The 6,000-nt window shown below is 31.5% G+C and overlaps 1 pseudogene across 1 annotated transcript; it reads left to right on the forward strand.

Moving 5' to 3' along the window:
- Positions 1-45: 45 nt before the first annotated feature.
- On the forward strand, positions 46-4,776 carry LOC143597517 (DNA repair protein RAD5B-like; annotated as a pseudogene). Its single transcript, XR_013146926.1, has 14 exons — positions 46-157; positions 243-394; positions 486-569; positions 654-845; positions 925-1,068; positions 1,136-1,288; positions 1,396-1,463; positions 1,674-1,796; positions 1,881-1,980; positions 2,573-2,685; positions 2,767-3,334; positions 3,841-3,912; positions 4,002-4,100; positions 4,577-4,776. The product of XR_013146926.1 is annotated as a DNA repair protein RAD5B-like (transcript).
- Positions 4,777-6,000: the final 1,224 nt, after the last annotated feature.

Here is a 6,000-nt window from a genome sequence, read left to right on the forward strand (position 1 = left end):
GGGGGGGGGTACTTTGAGAGCATTGATTGATAAACATCCTGTCAAAACCCGAAAGGGTGGTCAACCATTGCTTATAGAACCAAACAAAGATGCTCAAGTTATCACCGAATCATCATTAAACAAGCTTGTTGGTGCTGCAGATATGTACAATCTTCAGGTACATTAAGAACTAACTTTACCAATGTCATTACATATGTTTGACTAAAATTTGACCAGAATTGACTAATCTTTTTGTTTTGCAGGAAATGGACCCTCCAGCCACACTTACATGTGATTTAAGGCCTTATCAAAAGCAAGCTCTTTATTGGATGACTGAATCAAAAAAAGGCATAGATGTTGAAAAGGAAGAAGAAACTCTCCACCCGTGTTGGGCAGCATACCGTATATGTGATGAGTATGATAATGATTTTAATCATTTTATAAATAATAAAGCTAAAAAAGTTTATGTTTTTGATAGACATTTTATTCTTTGTGAACTTAAACAGAAGGGCAACTGCAATTTATGTCAATATTTTTCTGGTGAGGCAACTACCAAATTCCCAAAAGCAACACAAATGGCTAGAGGAGGAGTAAGTTTCTACCTTTTATAAAATTGTGTTATCATATATTTATCAAATAACTAATTTTCTATGCTAAACTGTTGAACTGTGCAGATATTAGCAGATGCAATGGGACTCGGTAAAACTGTAATGACCATCTCTTTAATCCTTGCAAGACCACACAAAGGAACCAATGAAACTGAAGACGAAAACGAGTCAGTAAAAAGGTTAAAGCGTTATGAAACTAGAAGACCACAAGGTGGAACCCTAATTGCCTGTCCTATGGCTTTGCTGAGCCAATGGAAGGTTGTTCAATTGTTTTTATATTTATATTATTGAGTTAATTATGATTTTATATTAACTTATTTTTTTTTCTTGATTGTAGGATGAACTTGAAACCCATTCTGAACCAAACAGTATAACTGTTTTTGTTCATTATGGAGGGGATAGAAGCACTGATCCAAAAGTGATATCTGAACCTACTTTTGTATTAACAACTTATGGTGTTCTATCTGCATCTTATAAAAGCGTAAGCCACCGTCTTACTTATCAAATAGTTTTTTGGAAATGACTTATTTATGTGAATTATTATTCAGTTTGGCGAAAATAGCATTTTTCAAAAAGTAGATTGGTATAGAGTGGTGTTAGATGAAGCTCATACAATCAAGTCTTCCAAAAGCCAATGTGCTCAAGCCGCATTTGCTTTGTCTTCATATTGTAGGTGGTGTCTTACTGGTACCCCGCTTCAGGTAACTTTAAACTTCCATTTTTTTGTTGTGTATTTCATTTAAGAAGGTATGTAAATGTATATTTGAGATTCATTTCAATAACATTAGTATGAAAATTATTTTTGCAGAACAATTTGGAAGACTTGTATAGCCTTTTGTGTTTCTTGCATGTTGAGCCATGGTGTAACTGGGCATGGTAAGTACTTTGGATTTTTGCTGCCATAAAGTATATTGTTCTGTGTAAAGTTTCCGACCTTTTAGTTTTTACAACTTCATATGGTAGACTAAAACATGAAAAAAAAAACTAATAAAAGTGCTATTCTTGTGGTCAAGTGCATATGTTGATCAGAAATCTTATTTTTTTTTTATCTATGTTATGTAATTTTTTTGAACTTTTGATTATTAGGTGGAACAAACTAATTCAGAGGCCTTATGAGAATGGTGATAAACGGGGGCTAAAGCTTGTAAAAGCCATTTTAAGACCACTCATGTTGAGAAGAACAAAAGACACAAAAGATAAAGAAGGAAGGTGTGTATACAAGATTGCAATCTTCATTAAGCTGTTCAATGATTTAAGTTATTAAATTTGTACTAATTCTTTTTTATGATCCAGGCCAATTCTTGTTCTGCCACCAACTGACATCCAAATTATTGAATGTGAACAATAAGAAGCCGAACATGATTTCTATGATGCTCTTTTCAAGAGATCTAAGGTATGCTTCACTCATTATTTAGGACTCATTACTTCATTGTTATTAATAATGTATGTTTACGCTTGTAAACAAACAGAGCAAACACGAACAGAGCATGTTTGTGTTTGTTGGTTTAATTATTAGCAAACAAACCATCGAGCACGAACAGTTCAACGCACAAGGTTTTCTTGTTGAGAAAATAAACGTGTTCTGTTCGTTTATGTTTGTTTGTTAATAGTATTGTCAATTTAACAAGTATAAACAACGAACTTAACTAAAACTAGTTAAAAGCATTGTGAAGGGAACGTTTTGAGCCTAAAAAGTCATTAAAACTACATTAAATTGTAATAGGCTAAAAATTCAAATGAATATAGTGACAAATGTAAACGAACAAACTTAAACGAACATAAACGAATTCAAATAAATGAACGTTCATGAACATAAGGGAACAAACAAGAACACAGTTTTTTCATGTTAGTCCGTTTAATAAATAAACAAACATAAACATTCTTCCTGCCTTACAGTTCACTATATGTTCACTAAACGATCTGTTCAATCACAGACCTATATGTGTTTATATCATGTACCTCATACATTTTTTTGTTTAAAACAGGTTCAATTTGATCAATTTGTTGCACAAGGCAAAGTTCTACACAACTATGCCAATATACTTGAACTCCTACTTAGATTAAGACAATGTTGCAATCACCCATTTCTTGTTATGAGGTCATCAACCATTTCTGTATAAAAATTCCAACTTTTTATTTTTTTTAACAAAAACTTAATGCATTTTTTTAACATTTACAGTCGAGGCGATTCTCAACAGTTCTCAGATCTAAACAAGCTTGCAAAAAGGTTTCTGGATAATAATCTTGATTCATCAACTCCAAATCCAAGCAAAGCTTATATTCAAGAAGTTGTATATGATTTAAAGAAAGGTGAAAACACCGAGTGTCCTATATGTTTAGAGTCTGCAGATGACCCAGTGCTTACACCGTGTGCACATAGGATGTGTAGAGAGTGTTTATTATCAAGTTGGAGAAGTTTGTCCCACGGGTTATGCCCAATTTGTAGGCAAGATTTGAAGAAAACGGATCTTATTACATGCCCGTCTGATAGTAGGTTTAGGGTTGATGTTGAGAAGAATTGGAAAGAATCTTCAAAGGTTTTGAAGCTGTTGGAGTGTTTGGATGATATAAGGAAAAGAGGGTGTGGTGAGAAAAGTATTGTTTTTAGTCAATGGACTTCATTTTTGGATCTTTTGGAGACTCCTATGAGAAGGAAGAATATTGGGTTTTTAAGGTTTGATGGAAGTTTGTCACAAAAGAATAGGGAAAAGACTTTGAGGGAGTTTAGTGAAACCACTGATAAAATGGTGAGAATTTTTAACTGTTTTTCATTATTTATTTGTTTTGGTTATTAGAATTTAAGTCGTATAAGGGTGAAACAGTCTTTTAAGCGTATCTTACATGCTTCATGTTTTAAGTCAAATTTTTTTACTTTTGGTTAAATGTTTGCGTAAAATGTTGTGAAAATGGTTTTATAGAAACAATAGTGAAAACACTGTTTTACATTTGTATGGTATTTTAAATGTCTCTTCACAAAAAGTCACAAACATGGTTTTTTGTAAAGGATAGTCAAAATTTCAATTTCTGTTAGACGTTTGCATATAACCCAACTGTTTGCTTTATGTGTCACACCTTTGATCTTTGGAATGATGGCTATTTATTGTTAGCTTGTATAAATGGTCCTCATGTTTATTACAAAAAAAATACAGTGAAAAGACTTTTTTACCCCTGTGCCCTGTTAAGCTATATTCTTGGAACATTAAGGTTGAATTTTGAGTTGGTTTTTATATATCTAACTTATGTCATCTTGCAGGTGTTGTTAATGTCCCTAAAAGCTGGTGGTGTTGGCTTGAATTTGACTGCAGCTTCTAATGTATTTCTTATGGTATGTAATCATGTTGACTTTTTGACTTTGACTTTTTCATGTTTCTTGATTTGCATACAAAACTCACATTACTATGCTAATTCTTGTAGGACCCATGGTGGAACCCTGCGGTTGAGGAACAGGCGATTATGAGAATTCATCGTATCGGTCAAAAACGAACTGTTTGTGTTAGAAGATTTATCGTAAAGGTTAGTATATTTTTTATTATTTTATTATTTATATAAATAAAACCCATATTTACTTATCTCAATTTTGTTTCAAATAAATACCACTGAATAATTCATAAACTCTAATAACAACTTTGACTTTAGGTAGGTTTGACCTTTTTTTATTATTCTGCTTAAGACTTCCAAAACTTTTTCTGCCTAACAAATAGAAAACCGGGCTAATAGTATTTGAATATTTCTGGGTCAAATATTCCAATTTGAAAATTAAAACACCTGATTTAAAACATTATTAATTAAATAAGTTGTTCTGGTCACCCACCTCCTAAATTTGACTTTTTATGGTTTATTTTGTCTACATGATTTCAATTTTTTTTATTAAGAGCAGTCATTTGAATGTAAATATATTAAACATATGGATTGTTTAAGTTAAAGACTTTAGTAGATTTACTAGTTATGATTTTGACTTTTTGTTTGATTTAATCTTGACTTTTGTGTAGGATACTGTGGAGGAACGAATGCAACAAGTTCAGGCAAGGAAGCAGCGGATGATAGCCGGAGCTCTTACTGATGAGGAGGTTCGTTCAGCTCGGCTTGAAGAACTTAAGATGCTATTTAGATGATTTATTTTTTGTTTGTAATGATTTCTATTTTTAAAATGGAAATACATTTTGTTTAGGTTATGTTTTGTGTTGATGTAATGCTTCAGTTTTTTGTAAATTAAGTGAAAATCAATACAAGTCGGATGGTTTAATCCGTTATGATATGTGCAGTTTGGCTTACTGTTTGTTTTGAGTATTTACTGGTTTAACGTATGTATTATAGCTGTAAGTTATTTTAAAATTTATTATTTTGTAACTCATGTTATATTTGGTCAAAATAGTTGAAAAAATGACTAGACTCTAGAATGAAATAGAAAACATAATCAAAGGATCACTTTCTGTCAATATAATCAACAAACACAGTGCTTAATTAAAATAAAAAATAAGTAAAAGTCAACAATATAGAAAAAACTAAAATTATTTAAGTGTATCATGATTTTCACAATTTCACCATTCATAGTACATTGTAATCTAAAAGCATGCTTTCACCCTGTAGTTAAATCTTTCTTGTACTCACTTTGGACATTCTCCCACAAGTTCGATCCCTTCTTAAAAATTGACATATACAATCCATTTGTTTCCCATTTTTCATTTTAAGTAGTTATATATAAATCACACTCAATTCATGAAAATATAAAATCTAAACTTCATAGTTTGGAGTACGGAACACCAGTGGCGGACCCATAAAATTTTCTTACAGTGGTCGGAAAATTTTTGGGTTGTTACTCGGTTGCTTATCACTATATAAATTTTTCGAGTTAAGTGCCATTTTAGTACATGTGCTTTGGTCAACTACGCAACTTTAGTACCTATTCTTTATTTTATGCAAATGGCTACCCCAGTTTCAAAAAACTTGCATTTTTAGTACTTTTTTTCTAATCGCGTTAATTTTTTCCGTTAAGTCGGGAATTATTTGGTAACTTCGTTATTTTCTTTGTTTTTTTTTTTTATTTTAAACGCTTATATCTTGTAAACCTTAAATCCACAATCATAACATCAAAATCCAAATCCTAAATCTCTAAACTCTTTCTCCATATCATCATAGGGTTTGATTTTTTACGATATTTGAGAATTTAGGATTTGATTTTGATGTTTTGATAAAGGGGATTTAGGGTTTACAAGATATAAGTGTTTAAAAGTAAAGAAAAAAACAAAGAAAATAACGAAGTTACCAAATAATCCCCGACTTAACGGAAAAATTAACGGGGTTATAAAAAAAGTACTAAAAATGCAAGTATTTTGAAACTGGGGTAGCCATTTGCATAAAATAAAGAATAGGTACTAAAGTTGCGTAGTTGACCAAACCACATGTACTAAAATTG

Source organism: Bidens hawaiensis, unplaced genomic scaffold, assembly GCF_021521415.1.
Source record: "Bidens hawaiensis isolate Kalapana, Puna unplaced genomic scaffold, B.hawaiensis_p1.1 tig00048415_1, whole genome shotgun sequence".
Classification (NCBI taxonomy): domain Eukaryota; kingdom Viridiplantae; phylum Streptophyta; class Magnoliopsida; order Asterales; family Asteraceae; genus Bidens; species Bidens hawaiensis.